The 20,633-nt window shown below is 39.4% G+C and overlaps 1 non-coding gene across 1 annotated transcript; it reads right to left on the bottom strand.

Moving 5' to 3' along the window:
• Window positions 1–12,461: 12,461 nt before the first annotated feature.
• Window positions 12,462–12,568, bottom strand: LOC141654086 (small nucleolar RNA R71). The gene has a single exon (XR_012547662.1). It is a non-coding gene; the product is annotated as a small nucleolar RNA R71 (small nucleolar RNA).
• Window positions 12,569–20,633: the final 8,065 nt, after the last annotated feature.

Here is a 20,633-nt window from a genome sequence, read left to right as displayed (position 1 = left end):
ACGCTCTTTCATAGCTTCCTCTGGCTCCCATGTAGCTTCCTCAGTCTCGTGGTTAGACCAAAGGATCTTAAGCAAAACTGTCTCACCACTCCTAGTCTTCCTAACCTTTCGGTCAAGAATCTGCTTAGGTACCTCAAGATATGATAAGGACTCATCTAGCTCTAAGCTCTCTGCCTCTAACACATGTGACGGATCACTCACATACTTCCGCAGCTGCGATACATGAAACACATTATGCACTCTCTCTAACGCAGCTGGTAAAGCCAGACGATATGCAACTTCCCCAACTCGCTCTAAGATCTCATAAGGTCCGATAAACTTCTGATTTAGCTTACCTTTCTTCCAAAATATCATAACCCCACGCATAGGAGACACTTTCAAAAGAACCTTGTCCCCAACCTGAAACTCTATATCCCGGCGATGTAGATCTGCATAACTCTTTTGCCTATCCTGAGCTGCTCTCATCCGTTCCCTGATCATCTTAATCTGTTCAACCATCTCATGTACCATCTCTGGTCCTAGAACCACTACCTCAGCACTGTCGTCCCAACAAATCGGACTCCTACATCTCCTCCCATACAAAGCCTCAAACGGTGCCATACCAATACTAGTGTGATAGCTGTTATTGTAAGAAAACTCAATCAAGTCTAACCTCTGTTCCCAGCTACCACCAAAATCCATCACACAAGCTCGCAACATATCTTCAAGAGTTTTGATCGTTCTCTCAGTTTGTCCGTCTGTCGCAGGATGAAATGCTGTACTCATCTTCAAGGTTGTTCCCAACGATTCCTGCAACTCTTTCCAAAACCTTGATATAAATCTCGCATCTCTGTCAGACACTATGTCCTTAGGGACTCCATGTAACTTAAGCACGTTCTTTCGATAGGCCATAGCCAATTGTGCTTTAGTCCATGTATCTATCATTGGAACAAAGTGAGGTGACTTGGTCAGTCGATCCACTATCACCCATATCATATTGTTACCTTGTTGACTCTTTGGCAAACCCACGATAAAATCCATGGAAATGGATTCCCACTTCCACTTAGGTACCGTTAAAGACTGAATCTTACCTTGTGGTCGTCGCTGTTCCCCTTTAACTCTCTGGCATGTCAAACAACGGGCCACAAACTCAGCTGTCTCTTTCTTCATTCCAGCCCACCAAAACGTATTCTTTAAATCCTTGTACAACTTATCTCCACCTTGGATGAACTGAATATGGTGTGCAATGCGCCTCTGTCATGATAGTCTTTTTCAACTCCTCATCATTAGGAACACACCACCTACCATCAAACCTCAAACTACCGTCTGTATGAATGGAAAATCGGGACACTGTCCCTTTCTCTACTCCAGCTCTCCACTCCACTATCTTAGTATCCAACGCCTGCTTACCCCGAATGTCATCATAAAACTCAAGCTGCACTGTCAGATCACCCATGGCATCCCCTTTCTGCATCATATGTATTCCAAACCTCGCTACCTCATCTCGCAGCCTCATCAAAGATAGAGCTGTAAACAAAGAGTGTACACTCTTCCTACTCAAAGCATCAGCAACTACATTGGCCTTCCCTTCATGGTAGATAATTTCCATGTCATAATCGCCAATCAACTCCATCCACCTCCTCTGTCTCATGTTCAACTCCTTTTGAGTGAAAATATACTTGAGACTCTTGTGATCAGAAAATACCTTAAAGATTGCTCCATAAAGGTAATGTCTCCATATCTTGAGAGCAAACACCACTGCACCCAACTGCAGATCATGAGTAGGGTAGTTCTCCTCATACGGCTTCAATTGCCTAGAAGCATAGGCAATCACCTTACCGTTCTGCATCAACACACAGCCCAACCCATTCTTTGAGGCATCTGTATAAACCTCAAAGTTCTCGATCCCTTCAGGCAATGCTAAGATGGGAGCTGTGGTCAAACGCTCCTTTAATGTTTGGAACGCTTTCTCACAATTCTCATCCCAACGAAACCTGTTCTCTTTCCTCATCAACGCTGTCATAGGTCTAGCTATCTTGGAGAAATCCTGCACGAACCGTCTGTAGTACCCAGCTAAACCCAGAAAACTCTTGATCTCAGCAACATTCTTTGGTGCTTCCCACTTTGTCACTGCCTCAATCTTCGCCGGATCCACAGCTACTCCCTCCTTAGAGATCACATGCCCCAGAAAAGCAACTTTGTCTAACCAGAACTCACACTTGGATAGCTTAGCATATAGCTCATGCTCCCTCAAAGTCTGCAACACAACCCTCAGATGCTCCTCATGCTCCTCCTTAGTCTTGGAGTAGACTAAGATATCATCGATAAACACCACTACAAACTTGTCAAAAAACTGTCTAAAGATCCTATTCATCAAATCCATAAACACTGCCGGCGCATTAGATAACCCAAACGGCATCACCACATACTCATAATGGCCATACCTCGACGTGAAAGCTGTCTTTGGTATGTCCACCTCTCTAATCTTCACCTGATGGTACCCCGACCTCAAATCAATCTTGGAAAAGACTGATACACCACTCAACTGATCAAACAGGTCATCTATCCTTGGCAAAGGAAACTTGTTCTTCACTGTCACTCGGTTCAGCTCCCTGTAATCTTTGCACAACCTCAAACTCCCATCTTTCTTCTTCACGAAAAGAACTGGTGCTCCCCACGGCGATACACTAGGTCTAATGTATCCCTTCTCTATCAGATCATCTAACTGCTTCCTGAGCTCCTCCATCTCTTTAGGACCCATCCGCACGGTGCCTTAGAGATTGGCCCGGTCCCCTAAGTTTCAACTCAACGGTGAAATCTATCTCCCTCTTCGGTGGCAACCCCAGAATCTCCTCTGGAAAAACATCTGCAAACTCTCCCACCACCGGTATCTGATCAACTGCCGGACTCTCTATCCGGTCATCTCTCACATGGCACAAGATCAAAGGACATCCCTTCCTCGGGTAAGACTTCAAGGTGACAGCTGCAATCAACTTAACTTTGGGTTTGACTAGAAACCCACGATAACACACACTAACACCCTGAGGACCTCTCAAGGACACTTTCTTTTGATGACAGTCTATCTTAGCTTTATACTTTCCCAGCCAATCCATCCCAACTATCATCTCAAAACCGTCAAAAGGAAACTCTAGCAAGTCTACAGGGAAAACAACTTGCCCAACTATCATATGTACATCCCTATATAACCTCCCACAAGATACAGACTCACCCGAAGGTATAAAGACTTGCTCACTAACAGACTCATACACCCTCAAACCCAACCGTTTAACATGACTCGAAGATACAAACGACTGAGAAGCCCCCGAATCAAACAAAACAAAGGTATTAATACCATTAACAAGAAAAGTACCGGTGATAACGTGTGCATCCTCCTCAGCTGCTTTCTTCTCCATCATAAATAACTTTCCACTGGTCTTCTGCCCACCTCCCTGGACAGTACTGGCTGATGTGGTCGGCTTAGCACCCGACCCTTGATTGTTGTTGTTGTTGTTCGTTGGTGGTTTCTGATAAGAATTACCGCCGTTGCGGTTACCACCACCCTGATAGCTCTAACTTCCCCGGTTTGCCCACGACCCAGCCGGTCTATTGCTCGCGTAGCTCTGCGTAGGTCTCTGGAAAGTTCCCGGTGCACTTGTGCACTCATGTCTCTTGTGGCCTACACCACCACAACTATAGTAGGTCACTCCCCAACTACCACTAACACTTCCACGGCCACGCCCAAAGGAAGCCCCAGCACTGAATCCTGACCCAGAAGAGAACCCCTTAGCTTGATTGTGGTTGCCTTTCTTGTGATTAGATTGGCCACCACCCTCGCTCTCAGACTTCCTTTTCTCGCCACCTAACCTCTCCTGAGCCATCTCCACTAACCTCTCAGCTCTCCCAGCCCTCTCATAAGCTTCCTTAACATCAGTAAGGACTCCCTCGGGTAACTTGTCCATGATCTTAGGGGTCAGCCCCCTCTCAAACCTCAGCGCCAAATTCTCCTCACTCAAACCCATATCCTCAGCATACCTAGACTTGTCATTGAACTGCCTGTAGTACTCGGCCACAGACATCTCAGCGGTCATCTTAAAACTGTCAAACTCTTCTCTCAACTTACTCTTTTCTCATAGCCCTACGAAACTCTTCCCAAGGTATAGCAGGTAAACCTTGGTTCGCATATAACTCCTTAGCACTCACTTTCACCGTATCCCACCACTTACCAGCTGCCTCTCTCAGATAGAATGCAGCCTGTTCCACTCTCATCTCATCAGGACAGTGAACCAAATCTAATATGTTCTCCATCTCTCTAAGCCAGCTATCAAGAAGGTTAGGCTCCCCAACCCCCTTGTACTCTTTCGGGTTAAACCTCGCTATATAGAGGCTGATTTTAGAGTGATCAACCTCTTTCTCCTTATCCTTATCCTTATCTTTCCCCACAGTCTTTAAAGCCTTAGTAAGAGCATCCTGATGCTCCAACATCTTAACGATTTCATCTATGTTCATAAGCTCAGCTCTCGCATATAACGCATTCTTCTTAGGCGGCATCTTGAAGCTATATCAGAAAAAGGGGTGGATATAAACATACGCGCCAAAACCTCAAAACACGAAAACAAGCTGCCCAGACCCTACTCGATCGAGTTCCCAAACATACTCGATTGAGTAACAGGCTACTCGATCGAGTGCCCACCATACTCGATCGAGTGCCCCAACATCAGACCCCAAACAGACCTTCTGATCTCTAACATACTCGACCGAGTAGGCTACTCGATCGAGTGACCCCCTACTCGATCGAGTGCCCGAGGTACTCGATCGAGTGCCCAAAAACACGATTCTGGACTGAAAATCGTCAAAATCCCACCAGATCAAATCAGTCCCACTCGATCGAGTCATGCTAACTCGAAAACACTACCCGCATGCTATATCATATTCCGACATGCTAAAAACTTTATAAAACCAACGTTATATCATAACTAAGCATATATTGCTACGCATCTTTTCATACGATCTACGAAATCATTATATCATGTTATTAAACGCCACATTGTAAACATCCATCATGCTTCTCATTCCAGCAACAGTTCTACATATATCATCAACCTTTCTTTCACATTCTCAACTTTTTACTACAAACATCCAACGGTTACACACACTTCATCACATTCACACACAAGCTAACCAAACAACGCATACGACCTTGACATACACCCCCCCATGTGACCGGTTCAAAATTGTAGGGCGAGTTCGCGGCTTCAGGACGTCTCCCAAGACTTTGCATTAGCTCCTACAACCTTTACCCCGGGTTCATTTTAATTGACTCCCTATGTTCATTAGGTTCATTGGTTACAGGTTTCAGGATCGTCGCTCTGATACATTTTGTAACACCCCCATACTCCAAGTGCCTTACCAGGACCACTCAGGTATAAGAATGCTACCCTCTCGGTTACCCGAGGCATGATATTCATAAGACAATAACGAAACAACTTTAAATAATATAACTTTAGTGAAAAGTACAACTGAAACCAAATCCCAAAATACGGGTACAAGTTCTCAAACCAAATGTCTACTGAATTAACTGAAATGTTATAAAACTAATAAAACTACAGCGGAAGACTTCTATCGTCAGACGGTGGCACATCCCACTATCCCGGTGACTAACTCAAACTCAAACTCAATTATCGCTCACCATCCCCGAATGGATCACCGCAGGTTTACAAAACAACAACCGGGGTCAGTACTAATCACACAACTCAATATATATCAACAATAAGATAAATAGACAGCTTAACCGTCACACACACACAACCACACCAATTCCAACAATCTCAATCCCCGACTGTCCACTGGACCAGCCCTGCCAGTGGGGGACCGCAACCGTACCCACCAAATCCCCGCTCCTCATAATGAGCGACAACCCTGTCCATTAATGTGCACATCCCCTTCCGTGGCGGGTTCCACAAAGGGCGAAACTAGGGCGGGAAGCCACTCCCGCAAGTGACCCCACTCAGCCGAGGACACGCCTCGAGAACCAGAGACAAACAATCACAATCAACAAACCGTCACAATACAATTACTATATTATTCAATCAACCACAACACATCAACAATCATCCCATTATGGGACTAATACCGAGTAGAAATCCTACCCGAAAGCACAACTATCGACGGTCTCTACAAAATGTATCAAAAGCTTCTTCTACGAAACCTCCTCCTATCATACAACATACAAATACTACCAAATCACAAACTACTCAAAAACCCCCAAATCCCTAGATTAGGGTTTAACCAACTTAAAGGAAAGACAATAAAAAGGGTACATAGATCTTACCCTCGACGCAAGGATCTCAACGGTATAACAAACGATGAAAACCGACCTTCCAAACTCCGGGGTTTGCTAACAATGCGATTAAGATGATGAACGTACTTTCTTTCTCTCTTTGACAGTAAATTAGGTTTTGAAAAAGTGTTTAGAATGATGACGGAAAAGGTTATATATCTTAATCGCATAATTAACAAAACCCGAGAAAAACTCCCTGTAAGCCGGCTACTCGATCGAGTATCTAAGGTACTCGATCGAGTACCCCCTTACTCGATCGAGTACCCCCTTACTCGATCGAGTATCCTAGTTGCTCGATCGAGTACCCAACAGGTCAGAAACTATTTTAAAACGCAACTCACCCTTACTCGACAGAGTAAGGCCTACTCGATAGAGTACCCAGAGACTCATAAATACGGAGTATTACAGTCCGTATGGACTCCACACTCACACTAAAATGAACCTGAAATGCCCTATAATACACTGAAGATTAACCGAGGACATAGGTATAAATTTAGACATAAAACGACTCGATGATTTATATAAAAGACAACAAATATTAGTAACATAATAGCGTGGTACCTTGATTAATAACGAGTACAGAATAGCAGCGAAGAAAACCAGTAAGATGAGTAAGTTAACACGATGTGTGCGACGGTGACTCTCTTTCTCATTCCTTTGCCCTAGCCGCACCTCTCTTTATCTCCCTTTTTGTTTTCCTTTTCCTTTTTTCTTTTGAATGAGGAGAATGAAGAATACAGAAAGTAAGTGTTTAATATTGGTTTGGTTTTATTATTATTATTATTATATAATAGTATTATAGCATTGTTATATTATTATTATATAAATATTATGTGATTAATAAGTATTATTAGTATAGTCTTTCTAGATGGGTTCCTTTTCTCTTTATTATAACATAGTATATAATATATATTGTACTATATACCAACGACTAAGTCATATTTGTATAATTAAATTACCGGGTATTACAATCTTCCCTCCTTAAAAAGAACTCCGTCCCCGGAGTTCACACAAACACTCAAAACATTAACTCCATACATTCCAATAGAAATGTTATCATCACACACTTATATTATAAAGACAATCGCACATGTATAATATACAAAGCATCGATAAAAATCGTATAAAACCACATAAGAAAAGTTATAGTAACTTAAAACAATTGTAGTATCACAGGAAAGGGGAAGCAAAGCTAAACGTCCAAGGATTACATGATACGACTCAAGATTCAACCAAGAGAGACCCATGACTAAGGGGACCTAGACTACCGACTTCCTCGCGGTTTGCACTCGTCACTCATTGAAGAACGGGTGTTTTCATGTGACAAAAAGTAACCAAAAACACTCACCTACTACGACTCGTGAAACGTGTCCGCAATCTAACGTGTAATTCTATCCTATGACCATGTGAGATGCAAAAAGGAAGAATGCACACAAGTTGAAACAAAAGGTTATAAATGGGCTTGGGGAACGGGTCGAAACGGGATTGGTGCAAGCAACGTTATGGATAATGAGAAGTTACATATCAAGAAATTGTGAAAATTCCAATTCCTCCCGGCTTATTACAACAAGTGAATGAATAAAAACGAACATGATATTAGTAACCTAAATTACACAAAAATTTGAAAATCCGACTCATTTGGAAAAATACCATTTCCCTTTTATTTCGCAACGCCTTCTTCTACTCCTTTAATGATGCATAAGGAATGTTGCTCAGCTTTTTCTCATCAAACATAATTTAAATACATAACAAGTAAATTTCTTTTCTTTTCATATTTTTCTTTTCATATTTTTCTGTTTTTTCTTTTTCAAAACCTCTTTATTCAACTTCTTGCCAAAATAGATACAAATGTTCCAACACAAGTCAATTGAGCTCCAATTCACTAAATTAGGACTCAATACCCCGACTCATGCAACCACAACCATGACAACTTCTTGATCGGGGAAGGGTGTTTTGGAATATAGTTGATATAGTAGGTTCCAAAAGGAAAGGCAAGGCTCAAGGGGGTTAAGGAAAAGGTGGTCCTAATCTAAAGGGTCGAAAGAGAGCTTAGTTTGGCAACATAAGGTTAAAACGAGTACTTGCAACGAGTTTGTTTCAAAAATGTGCACACAAATGAACACCTCATGGTCTAAGGACCGAATGACACATTTATGCCTATGAACATGACACGTCTCGTGAGGAGACCTACTCACAATCCTAAACAGGGGCCAGGTATGAATGTACCGACCCATAGAAGGCTCTAAACCTCACATGTATGTAGCTAGGTCGAAGTCTAGGCCTAGCCTACGGTCCTCTTGGTCTCACAAGGCGGTCAACACTTTTCTTTCAAGCCGCATTTACCGCATATAACGAGGGGGTCACAAGGTGCAAGCCAATGGGAGGGGGAAGACACGGCCAAGACAATATCATCATTAAGGGTATCATGCTCCCTTCCTAGACCACATTTATGTACAAACTTGATAAAAATGGTAAATAAAGCAACAAACTCATGTTCACAAGATACGAAATTTATTTCTAAGTACTAGCAACATAAATAAACATGGAACAATTGTCTAAACCTAGCAGCACGTAAGCAACACACACCAAGTTCCAAAATGGAACATCCTCATCAACATAGCCCATCCTTCTCCATATATCCAACAATATAAAGGAAAACAATAGTAAAGGAGAAAGACATAGGAAAGATTAAACCAAGTGGTCTTCTAGTCTCTTAATGCTTCAAATGTCCTGTATGTGCATACGCCACTTATTAGACAAACATATATTTACAATGCCGTCTTTTTAAAAATTTTTGAAATTTTGAAATTTTTAGGTATTTTTTGAAATTTTCTCAAATTTATAAGTATATATATAAATATAAAAAAATATACACAAAGTGGATATTTCCCTCCCCATACTTAAAATTTACATCGTCCTCGATGGAACGTAATGTAGGGAGGAAATAGGGAAAATAAAAGATGTATTTTTTTGGGCCTCCTCCCTACACTTGATATTTACAACATTCAATGACGAATGAAGTATACTTAGGAGGCAATTTTTTGTGAAAGTAAACAACATGTTTTTGGAGTTTTAAATATTTTAAAAATAAATAATATTTTTTTGTATTTTTAAATAATAGAATTTCTTCCCCACACATATTTATTTACATAATTTCCAATGGAAATAAATGCGTGGAGGAAATTCGGAAATAAAATACATGTTTTTGTAAATATTTTTGGGTTTTCAATTTTTTTGGATTTTTAGGAAAAAATTTCAAAAAGCTTGGGTTGCCTTTCAAGAAAAGCGGTTTTAAAAAACCGCCAAACCTGCAATCAAACACAACAAACAAGTGAGTCATTTAAAAATCCCATCAAAGATCTCATTAACTTATCAAATAAAGATGACCAATTTTCAACAAAATGGTTATATGCAATGAAGAGCAACAAGCATGAAAAATAGCATACATAAGACACATGATGAGTCATAAGCAATTTGTAAGAAAAGGTGAGCACACCAAATGTGTCATACTCACCCCAAGCCTTATAATTTTGTTCCAAAGGCACAAGAGGTAGACTCTTCAAGCCATGCACATCATCACAATCTTCATTCGCATCTCCTCCAATAGTGTTGATTTTATCCCTATTTTCAAATGTCTCCAACAAGCAATCATCGCGGGATAAATCAACCTCTTTGAGGAGATCATCATAATCATACTCAATAGTCATAAACTCAAGTAAAGGGGTAAGAGAAATGAGGTATAAATGACCACTGGTTGATGTGTAGGAATCATCCTCAACACAAAAGCAAACCTCAAATTTCTCAAGAAGAGGCTCATCGAGTGGATGCACATCATAACCCCGCACTTGCTCTTCTTCACTAGCACCATCATCTATGTCAAACCCATTTCCATCTTTACTTATAACAAACATCATCCTTAAGGAAATACCCTCCTATTTTATCAAGTTTCAAATCTTAACATCATCACAAAGAAGGGTGGGTTTTCCAATCTCCGCAAGCACACAGTTCTCATCTAAATCCACATCAAGATTGTTGTAAGTTGAAACATGCAATTTATATAGACTTTTTAGCCTCTTATTACACGCATTTTTATGCCTTTTTGTATCGCTTTGTATTGCAAAATCCCACGAATTGGCTACTTTGGTTTGTTTTGTATTAATTGCAGAAATGGACCTGAGAGTAGCGGAATCGACCCTTATTCGTCCCATTTAGCATGCATTGTAAGGAGACGGAGATTTTGGAGCAAGAGTCGTACCTCGAAGTGTGTGAAGGGAGGTCAAAAGAAGCTGCCAAGACGAGTTTGAGGCTGATGCATTGGAATTCCACTCGATCGAGGTGTTTTGGAAGTCGGCGAGTTGTTTGGCAGGAACAGAAGGTCGATCGAGTAGTTCTTTCTGCTCGATCGAAATGAGCTTTTACGGAGTTACTCGATCGAGAGCCTGAAGTGTTCGATCGAGTATATTTACAGGAGAAGACCTCGATCGAGTAGTCTGAAAGTACTCGATCGAGTGGTTTGTTAGATTACACGGGTTATCTTAATCCGTGATAGGTTTATTTTAGTTAATTTTCGCTCCCATATATAAGGGAGTCGTGATTAGGTTAATAAACAGACTTGGACACTTCTAAAACTTTGCTTAATTACATTCTTGCTCTTTTTTGACTGCTGAAACTTTTCTGCCTCTTCTCTCTCGGATTTGGATTGTAATCATTCTTCCCTCTTTAATCTAAACTTTATTTGCTTTCATTAATTATTCCTTTATTCTTTTTTATGCTTAATTATCATCTCTTTATTATGTCTCTTATTAGCATGCTCTTTGTTGTTATTGTTGACTGCCCAAAGAACATGAGTAGCTAATTTCTCTATGTTAGGATTAGGGGATCTATGGTAGAATTGTGACGATGTAGTAAATAGACTAGATAACTTGCTGCTGAGAATCTGTCCCATAGCAAAATAACTGTAACACCTATTTAGTTGAGTGCACGCTTCTAAATAACATTAATTCGGTTAACTTCGCCCCTGGATCGAAAGATTGGGAAGAACAGAGCTGCTATGAACAGTAGACTTCCTAATGAGGGCAAAAGTTAAGTTAGTAGTAGTCTAGGGTGGATAGCGGACCGAAAGGACCTTTCCCTTGCCCTTTTCACTGTAGATTGTCTACGCTATTTACAACTGAGTCGATAGACTGCCATGGTGAACCGAAATCCTGACATACTCTCTTATATCTGATCACTTTCATCTCATTTTCATGCTTTATTACTCTTGCTTTACTTCTCTTCCCTTTAATCTTCACTAGTTTAGAATACACATTCAAAACCCCCCATTTGTGACCTAGATAGACGGACTTTCAGATAGATATCTTGCCTCCCTGTGGAGATCGACCCTACCTATAACTTGCTTCCGTTAGTATATTTATGTATTTATTTTTGGTACAGAAACGACCGTATCAAATTTTGGCGCCGTTGCCGGGGAGGCAATAGCCCTGCCTGTCTTGTTTATTTCGTTTGTCTCTTTTCGTCTCAGGGAATTTTTATTCCTTGAGATAGTTCTCACTTATTTCTTTCAGTATTGTGTATGCCCAGGACTAACAGGTCAGAATTAGTTCCTGCTGATCCTGAGCCAGAGAGATCATTTCGGCATAGACTCCGACTGCAAAGAAAGATTCAAAGGGAAGACTTGAGTACTTTTGAACCCGAGCTACAACATTTCCTGTTTGCAGAAGATCCAACTTGTGAAGAAGACAACTTTATTACTGCTATCAAGCCAGTAAAGATGCCTAACATTGCGAGTCACTCAGAGCCCACAGCTGCCTCGATTCCTAAAGGTTTCAAGCTTACGACCGAGGATGCTAATACTTTCGACATTAGACCGACCTATATTAATCTGGTTGAACGAAATCTATTTCGGGGTGTGGCGAGTGAAGATCCGCGAAAACATATGGAGGTCTTTACTGACTATTGCTCTACCATTCCCGCCACTAAGGGAGTGACCCAGGATAAGATAAAGGAAGTCCTTGTTCCTTTTTCACTGACCGACGGAGCCCGTGAGTGGCTCACTGATCTTGATCGTACTGCAGCCGGTATCACCAACTGGGAGACTCTTGCCCTTGCCTTTTATAAAAGGTATTTTCCTCCACAACGTACCAATCAGCTGAGAGGAAAAATTACAAGTTTCAAGCAGGCACCTGATGAGAATTTTTAAGAAGCATGGTGTCGTTTGAAAAAGTTGGGGCGGTCTCTTCCTCACCATGGCTTTGATCAGTGGTTTTTATGCAACCACTTCTACAATGGGTTGTATGATGACCACTGTGCTATATTGGACGCCTCATCTAATGGGCGATTTTAGAAGAACAATGATGATGATAAGGGATGGGGAATTATTGAGGAGATGGCTACCCATTGTGCTGAGTATGGGAACCCGAAAGATGGCATTCAGACAGTTCATTCGGTTGATAATGCTGTTGTGGCTCAGCTGGAAGCTATGAATGCCCGTTTTAACAATTTAGAGTTGCAAGCTGCTGGTGATCAACAGACGGTTCACTTGTTGACTAGACAGGAAGTCATTACTTGTGAGAGATGTGGGAGTAATGACGGTCACACTGCTGTTGATTGTCTAACAGAGAAGGAGAACGTCCTTACCTTTCTGCAATATAGGCAAGGAGGGGGTTCCTATTACAATAATCAAAGTGGAGTCCATCCCAAATTGAGATGGACCAGCCAGAATGTGCTCAATCCTACTCCTCCGCAGTAGCAACAAGCTTATGTCCCTCCTCATAAAGCTCAACAAGGCTTTCAAAAGCCTCCATCCTTTCCACCGCCGCATCAAGGAGCTTCCTCTATTGGAGTTAGTGAGTTAGCTGAGTTGAAGTCGATGATCCAATCATTGACTAAGCAGATGCAGATGAGTGACCAACAAAAAGAAGCATCAATTAAGTCACTCGAGACCCAAGTTGCCCAAATCGCCGCTAGCCAGTCCACGAGAAAGCCAGGTCATTTACCGTCTCAATCTGAGAAGAATCCACATGACACGATAAATTTGTTTAACCTGCGCAGTGGTCTTTCTTATGAAGGACCCAAATTGTCAACTGTTGAGGACATATCAAACCCGAAGGATGTCGTTGCTGACGATGAACAGTCATCCCCTGCTGAAAATATGCTCAATCCGAAGACAATACTCGATCGATAGATTTCTGGAGGTCGATCGATTAGAAATGCTGATGATATTACTCGATCGAGTGGAATTATTGATCGATCGAGTAAACTGGACATTCAAGGATTCGATCGAGGGGCTGAAACTGAAAGATCATAGATCCTAATTAGACACTCTAATTAAATGTCAAATTATATCATAACTTAAGTTTATGTGATCTATGTAACATGCATGCAATATAAAAGCATATTAATATAAAAGAAGAGGAAAACAATTTTCCTTACATTGAGAAATGGTAGTATTTGGGCACAACCAAGATCACCCATCTTGGTTGTTCTTGAGCTTAAAATAAATGGCAAGATCCTCCATCTTCAAGTGTCCAAAAAGAACACCTCCTTTCTTAAGCACCCAAGAACTTACCCAACAACCTTACTAATATTAACTAGATATTAGTAAGATTACCCTTAATAATATGTAAATATTACTAACAATCTTAGTAATAATTTTGTGTACTAACATCTTAGTAAATTATGGTTTTAGAGAGAAAGACCAACAAGCTTTTCACATGCAAATACACAAAATGAAGTAGTGTGTAGAAATAAGCAATTGTTGGTCCATAAAGAGGAGGAAAACCAGGTGGGAGTTGGTGGAGTGAGGGAGTGCACTTGTTTTTATTTTTGTCCAATCTTTATCGCATGCACAAAGATGTTATGACAACTTATGGAAGAAAAAACAAGTAATGTGTAATCATTATGATTATAATCATCCACTACACTCCATTTTAACGGTCCAATGTCCCATTTACGGGTCCATGTTGGTTCTTATATTTGTCTCACAAATACGTGTAAATTTTATTTAAACATCGCTTCATGTTTAAATGCTTCCAATTAATTTCGTCCAAATCACTCCGTAAATATACGTGTACCGCTACACATATTATTTTACGTACTAATATTAATCACATTAATCAATTAGTACAATTTTAGTGAATTAACAATTAATTAACTAAAACCCGTCTCCCATAATTTATTATTCAATTATCGCATAATTAAATAATAACTGTCGTGCCTCGAGTTCGCAACTCGAAATCTCTCTAAAATAATCGACTAACCTTTTAGTCTATAAATCAAGGGACTAAATAAATTGTATCTCACACAATTAATTAGTTGTCTATTGGGGTTCGTTCCTTTAGGTGTGACCGAAAGGGGTCAGTTGATAACCGCCGTCTCACGACAATAACGTCAAACTCTAGTCAGCCAACCGTTATCGATTTACGTTAATCAACTGACGAGGATAAAATAATTAAATATCTGATAATATTCCTTTAATGAGATTTATTATGTAAACGCACTATTGTGGAGGACACTAACTCCAACAGAAACTACTCGATCGAGTGAAAATTCAGGGAAAAGTGTTTGATCGAGTGATATTGTTCCTCGATCGAACAATGCTGATAATGAGGGACTCGATCGAGAGGCTGAGAATACTCGATCGAGTGAAAAATCTGCTGAAAGACCTCGATCGAGAGGTAAAAAGGATCGATCGAGCAAGATTGACTTTGAACCCGTCGAGACTTTGGAAGAAGGGAATAAAGGGCTTGAAATTCCTATCACTGTACCCTTTCCAAGGCGATTGCAGAATAACAAGGTTAACCAGCAGTTCGGGAAATTTGCTGAGCTCCTGAAAAGCTTTCCCGTCAACGTTCCGTTCGCCGAATTGCTTACTCAGGTACCCTCTTATATGAAATTTATGAAATAAATCTTATCGCGTAAGAGGCATATAAATGACCATGAAATGGTAGCTTTAACTGAAGTAGGGACTGCCTTAGTTCAGAATAAGACACCGCCTAAATAGTCAGACCCGGGTAGCTTTTCAATTCCTTGTCATGTAGGGACCCATTTGATTGATAACGCGCTATACGATCTAGGTGCTAGCGTGAGTGTCTTACCTTTGTCTCTCGCTAAGAGACTCGGTTTGACCAAATTTAACTGCACTAATATGACCATTCACATGGCCGACTGTAGTATTTCACGGCCACTAGGAGTTATAGAGGACATACCTGTCAAAATCGGGAAATTCTTTATTCCCGTAGACTTCGTGGTTCTTGACATCCCCGAGGACACTCACACTCCTATTATTTTAGGGCGACCATTTTTATTTACTGCTCCTGCGGTAATTGACGTCGGGGCGACGACACTTACATTTCAGGTAGGAGACGAGGAGCTGATATTTCATCAGTCCAAATCTCGTAGGGCTCCCATGCAAGTTTAACCTTGCAATGCCCTATCCTCTATTGACTCAGATACAGACACTCCAGCTGAGAACATTGAATTTTGTAATGCAATTGTAATCCCTCCGCCTCAGACTGAGAGCGAAAAGGAGGACCATTCTTCTATTTTCCTTGCTGGAGATGCTAACGGTCAAGGTTGTTAGGAATCTATATCTCATTATTACAACATATTCATATATGTTTCAAAATTAATTTAGTCATAAAATTAATTAGATCTTATGCATGCAAACATAAGTAAATATTAAGGAGAAATCATCAATCTTACATTGATATTTCGGATTATTGGGCACAAGTAAGATCTCCTTCTTACTTGTTCTTGAGCACTTCTTAAATGGAAGAACTAAGTATTCAAGTATAGAATCCCTCCCAAGGAATAATACCCAAGGTAATCTCTTAATAAAATTAATATTATTAATACTAGAACAATATTAATTTGAATAAAATTGACCCAAAAATAATTATTTAGGTCTCTTAATTTCGGTTAAGAGAAGGAGAAGGAAGAATAATTTTTATCTCTCTAAAAACTCTATTTTTGATTATGTGAATGAATGAATATTACACTAGTATTCAAGTAGTGTATATGGTAAAAATTATAGAGAAAAACCTGGTTTTCTCTTGGACAAAACCGGGTAGAGGGAGGGGTTGTGAGGGCCAATGCATGAGCAAGGTGTTCTTCACAAGAGCAAGTAGGTTTGCATGGCTAGGTTTAGGAAGAATGATTATGTTTTCCACTTAATTAATCAACATAATATTTATCCTAATACTCCCACTTATTCGGTCCATATGAGATAAAATGGACTCCATTTTATCTTTGTCAATTTGTCACATGTTACATGTCATGTAAAATTGTTATGTATTTTTAACATATTAAAAATCAACGCATTAATAAAAATACGTCATATACAAAATCGACTTAGTAATTCATAATTACTTGTACCAAAATAATTTTTCAATTATAAATCACAACATCTTGTAATTATAATAATTATTCATTCAGTTCAATTGTTTTCGTAAACAATAATTTCATCTAAGCAATAAAACAATTCGATTACTTAGACCATATCTTATTTAATCAAATTATAATGAGATACGTAAATATTACTTCCAAAATCGTCCGTCAATTTTAAGTAATTTAATTAACCCGTATCGTCATACGATCAATTAAATAATCAATTAAGAGTGTTACCCTTTAGGTATGACCTAAGGGGATCAACTGATCACCACCGTCGCACGACAGTAATGTCAAACTCTAGTCAGCCAATCATTACCGATATGTGTGGACCAGTTGACAGTAAAATATTACTTCCCAATTGTATTCTTAAAATGAGATTTAAACATGTGATCATCATGATCGACGATTGTGATCGCATTATTGTCGGAGGACACATATTCCAACAATCTCCCACTTGTCCTCGACAAGTGTGCGTCACCAATTCTCTTGTCCTATTACTATCTCCCACTCAATGCAAGGTGTCTTTCAGGTCGTACTTGCAAGTGATCATATCGAGAGTGGTTTTCTCGATCTGGAGAATAACTGATTGACCAGATTTATCTACCATAGATGTCTTCCGAGCGTGGCCACGCATTTCCAGTTCATTACTCCTCGAGTGGCCCTGAGATATTGTTATAACCCTGTTTAGGGGTGGACAATTCCTATCGCAGTCATTCCCTTCGGTTAGCCACAGCCATCATAACCCAAAATGTGCCCATTTGACCCCATTTACGAAGGTCGTAGTAACACAAATCAAAGTTAATCTGAAACTGTGCCATCTTAGGCGAATAGTCTTTAGTCAAAAGAATCGACTCATTAGAATACTATAGTAGCTCTCGCCATGACCAGGCTATATAAATTTGCCAGAACTCTATAAGCGGTCATTAGGCCCGACAAGGTGTTCCTAACAGTCTGCCTATGTGATCGGCTAGTCATTCTCATATGACTCCATGACACTTGAACTTGCCATCAATCGCATCACACTCTAGTCACTTCGAGACGTCACCTCATGTAAGTAACTATGGGCGAATACAATGCTAATCCGTGTTCACTTTAACGGGGTTCAATTGTCTCTACAACCCGTTTGGATGTAACAAAGTATAAGGTGAGTTAATAATAACTCAAACGACAAATGTCGACATCACATTCAGGTAGTCAATACCATATTACAACCTTGTGATGCATATCGTAAGTGTGTAAACACTAGTCGATTGCAATAGAAGTTTAACATACTATGTGTCCATGTGTTCAAACTTCTTATATTGCATTATCCTTTATATTCATGTTATCTCTCATAGCATGAACCTTACCAAGTACACATATAGGTTCCCAACCTCGGTTTGGGTTATTTATCTTGAAAGAACTTTCTGGTTGTTTATCACACAACCAACGAATTTGTGGTGGATGATTTGACTTGCACTGGTCAAGTACTCTACCCACTCACAATGCACTAGGTATATGTTTTGTAGAGTCTTGCAACAATTGTCAAGATGATTAGCCTAGCACTTCTCACAAGTCCTAGCATTTTAGAAAATATTAGTTTTGAGTAACTTCTTACTTCAACTAAGTATCTTTCCCAACTTCTTATTTCTCCTTTTAGCTTGAAAAGCTTAGGATTTTCATAAATCCTTACGCGTGTTCGAACTTTAATATGTGCAACCTCTTGACACATAACAGAGTGTTTTGTCCAACACTGAAATCGCTCATCGGATTCTCCTCGAGAATACATGACGATTCTTCTATGGCTTGCCAATGAATCATCATGCTCTTATGCATATGATTCATTATTGGACATGTGCATGATTATTCTAATGGCGGAAACATTATTAACTTTTAATCATGTCATCAACCATTCTTAGGTTTAATGAGCGACCATGACTGCTAATGGCAATTCCATTTTCATTGACATGAATAACCTACGTTTCTCGTTGATTCGATGTGTATATCTCAATACCTATCCAACATCTCATGATGTGATTGGATTATCATAGTCCATTTTCATCCAGAATTGAAAACTCAAATACTTCTTTGTGAAAGAAAGTATTAGCTCGTCATTCTCAATGAGTAATGAGTTATAAACTTTTACAAGATGATTGCTCCCACTAAATTCCATGTCTTCACATGATAATTTCCAACTCCCACTTAATTCCACATGTTTCGCAATTGACTACTCAATCGAAACATTTTAAGAATTGAAATATTTATTGCTTTGCTAAGTTATTAAGATAAAACCATATAAGTTCCCATCATATCCTTTCAAAATACCTATTTTGAGAAGGTTTCAATCTTAACCTTATGGAAAGAGATTTTAATCTCTAACTCATTCATTTTATAATGATGCGTAGCAATGTCATTATTTAAATGTGAATTATATCAAATACACGTCCTTCTCAAAATACCCTTTTCGGAAGGAGGTTTAACCATTTCATTTTCATAATGACGTTAAGTAATGACATTAGCGTGGTTAATACTTAACTTAGCTCTTGTGGATATCGGCATATCATTCTTTGCAACTTTTAGTCATAAATCTCATTTATTTTCGAGGATGCAACTTTGATTCATTTAGGCTCTTAAGTAAATATCAATATTGAAACTATTTGTCAAATTTTATCATAAACTAGTTAAATCTATTGTTAAGACTTCACATTAGTCATTCTTTTTCCAAAAACTTCCTTTTGGTCTCCTCGTGTAGTTATCTGGAGAACATATTCTTTTGATTACTTCACTTGGTCTCTTTTGTCATGTAGATTTCATCTATTCGAGACCATAGATCTCATCTATTCGAGTATACTATCTGTATAGGTATTCAAATCATTCTTTCTTGTGTAGATCTCATTTACACAAGTACACAAATTTTGCTTGGTGTTCTTTGTGTCATCATTTTCTCCCACTCTATCTTTCGAATGAATATACTAGAGATTCAAAGATAGCATATGAGACACAAATAATGTTTTTTGAAGTATAAGGAGGACTATCTCATAGGGTGACTAATTGTTTTTGATTTGATAAGTGTACTTGGTGATTGACATTCCTTTAAGAGAGTTCATCAACTCAATATCACTTTATAATTGATAATACACAAGCCTTAAGCTTGTGGACATATAATGAATCCCATCATTATAGTTTGTCCATTAGATCACTTTAAGTGAATGATCATATATTTCTATGAGCAAGCATATAAAAACGAATTTTTAGAACAAGGATAAAATACGATAAAACGGGTGAATTGGGTTGCAAACCAAGCCACCATAATCCAAAATACAACAATTGTTTTAGAAAGGATCAAACATTTCCATGTCGAACACTGAAATCAAAAGGTTCTAAAAATCCGAAACATAAATTAAAATAAGACAATAAAAAGCCAAGCTTCATGGAAGCTACTCCTAGCTTCTTGATGGTTTCTCAAGCTTGCTTTTCTTTTCCCTTGTCCTTGCTTGGTGGAGGCCCTATTTACAATAAAAAGGGGATACATTATCACAACTTTGTATCACAAGACCATAGTTGAATTAGAAACATAAAAGAAAGGATAGTCATTTACCTATTGGAGTGATCTTTGCAACTTTAATGTCACCAAGATATTTGGAACAATTTCTTTTCCAATGTCCAACACCATTACAATAATGGCATTTATCAAGAGGACCCTTCTTGATCTTGGAAGTGCTAGCTTCATAAGTCTTAGCTTTGGTGAAAGTGGGAGCTTGCTTCTTACCCTTCTTCCCATTCTTCTTGAACTTCCCCTTGCTTTTGGTGCTTATGTTAAGCACATCCTTAGGTGGGTTAACATTTGATCCCATGTCTCTTTCGGCTTGCACAAGTAACTTGTGCAACTCTTCAAGAGACACGTCCTTGTCTTGCATGTTAAAATTCACCCGGAATTGAACATACGCTT

Source organism: Silene latifolia, chromosome 4, assembly GCF_048544455.1.
Source record: "Silene latifolia isolate original U9 population chromosome 4, ASM4854445v1, whole genome shotgun sequence".
NCBI classification, from domain to species: domain Eukaryota; kingdom Viridiplantae; phylum Streptophyta; class Magnoliopsida; order Caryophyllales; family Caryophyllaceae; genus Silene; species Silene latifolia.
Note: the sequence above shows the minus strand (reverse complement) of the source record. Positions and strands in the feature narration are given on the sequence as shown.